This window comes from Octopus bimaculoides, chromosome 5 (genome assembly GCF_001194135.2).
Source record: "Octopus bimaculoides isolate UCB-OBI-ISO-001 chromosome 5, ASM119413v2, whole genome shotgun sequence".
Taxonomy (NCBI): Eukaryota; Metazoa; Mollusca; class Cephalopoda; order Octopoda; family Octopodidae; genus Octopus; species Octopus bimaculoides.
In genome coordinates this window covers 58,679,831-58,681,535 of record NC_068985.1, presented here as the reverse complement: position 1 = coordinate 58,681,535, position 1,705 = coordinate 58,679,831, and the positions used below count along the sequence as shown (strand labels likewise).

Below are 1,705 nucleotides of genomic sequence, written 5' to 3'. Positions count from 1 at the left end.
TATATATATATATATATATAAATATATATATACGCACACACACGCACATGAATATGCAAGTGTATAAATGCACATGTATGTATGTTGGTAAATTCTAGTGGAAACATTAAAAAAGTTCAAAGCAAGAAAAAGTGCATGATGATAAACGAAAACAATAAAACGTAAATAATCAACAGTGAAAAACGTGAAAGCAAGTGGTTACTAAGTAGAATCACGTAGAAAAATGCTCACGTGTTATAAATATACTAGTGTAGACATCTACCGGCTCTTTCCTGTGGATTTCGCGCCGTTCTATACTTGTATTCAATCGCATTCTCGTACGAAGTATTCAGCTTCCAAGTTCAGCTATGTCACAAATTTATCCAACAATTCTTTTACAACTCTCTCGCTCTTTCTTTCACTTTTTCTCTTTCTCTTTCTCACTCTGTCTTTCTTTTTCTCTCACTTCTTTAAACAATTCGTTTTATTCTTTCTTCATTGTCGTAATCTTCCTTCGTGTCTTATTTTCCTTCTTTCCATCCGTCCGTATTTCCTGCTTTACTTGTATGAATTTTCTCTTCTTTATTGCTCTCTCTCTCTCTCTCTCTCTCTCTCTCTCTCTCTCTCTCTCTCTCTCTCTCTCTCTCTCCATCTATTTCTCTCCCACTCTACGTGTTTACTTTTTCCTTTATTTCTTTGCATACATATTTATTCATCTCGTTCGTTCTTTCGTTCTCTCAAGCCTTCCTTCTGCCAACTAACTTCCTATTCATTCAACTCTCTTTCTCTCTTTCCACATAACTTCCGTCCTGTATCCTTCTGCATCTTTCTTTCTTTCTTTTCTCCCTTTATTCCAAGTCCTTCGTTCCCACTTCACTATCAAAGAATCTCCTCACCAAACAGAATTTGCACATCCCATTCCCGAAGCTCCTTCTCAACGTAAACACATCCCACCTCCTTTCCAAAATCACTGTGTAAACATTTCCTACTTTTACAAACTCTATAATGATAATGAACTGAATGGCTAGAGTGAAGATAATGATAAACATTAGTGTGGTGGTGGTGAAGGTGGAAGAGTTAAAGTTCACGGTTGTGATGATGATGAAGATGATGATGATGATGATGGTGGTGTCAGTGGTGCTACGTGTGACAGAACGCTCAACTAACTCATCTTTATTTGTTACTAACGTTAATTATCAATACTTATAATCCGCGCATACAATGCATCCATCCTTTCAAAACAGTTGTCTAAAGGCTTATATCTACCTAAACACACACAAACATATTTCTTTATATGAGCATACACACGCACGCACACTCACATATACATACATGCATGAATATATCTGTCTCTCTCTATAAAGCTACACTTATATACAAAAATACAGTCGCACACGCAGATCTATGTATATATATATTTGTGTGTGTGTGTGTATATATATATATATATATATATATATATATATGGTATGTGTGTGTATGTCTGTATATACATACATGCATACACATATACGCACACATGCATATATGTATGTATGCAACGTATGTAGTATATATAAATATATAATATAAATATATGTATAAGCTTAATATTATTTGTATGCACGTATATAAACCACACAGTAACATATTGTACGTTTGTATATTTCTGAAAGTTTGTACGTTGGTATGTATTTGTATGCATCTATGTATAAATGTACGAATGCATATATATATATATATATAT

General features: G+C 33.8%; 1 protein-coding gene across 7 annotated transcripts in view; it reads right to left on the bottom strand.

Moving 5' to 3' along the window:
* Positions 1 to 1,705, bottom strand: part of LOC106868231 (D(2) dopamine receptor) — a 1,504,014-nt gene that overhangs the window by 280,025 nt on the left and 1,222,284 nt on the right. The window contains exon 1 of one of the 7 annotated variants that reach the window (XM_052967718.1): positions 232 to 1,240. The exons of the other annotated variants lie outside the window; for them this stretch is intronic. The gene's annotated coding sequence lies outside the window, so the exon portion shown is untranslated. Of the gene's footprint in view, positions 1 to 231; positions 1,241 to 1,705 lie in introns of those variants that run through there. 7 annotated transcript variants of the gene reach the window in all.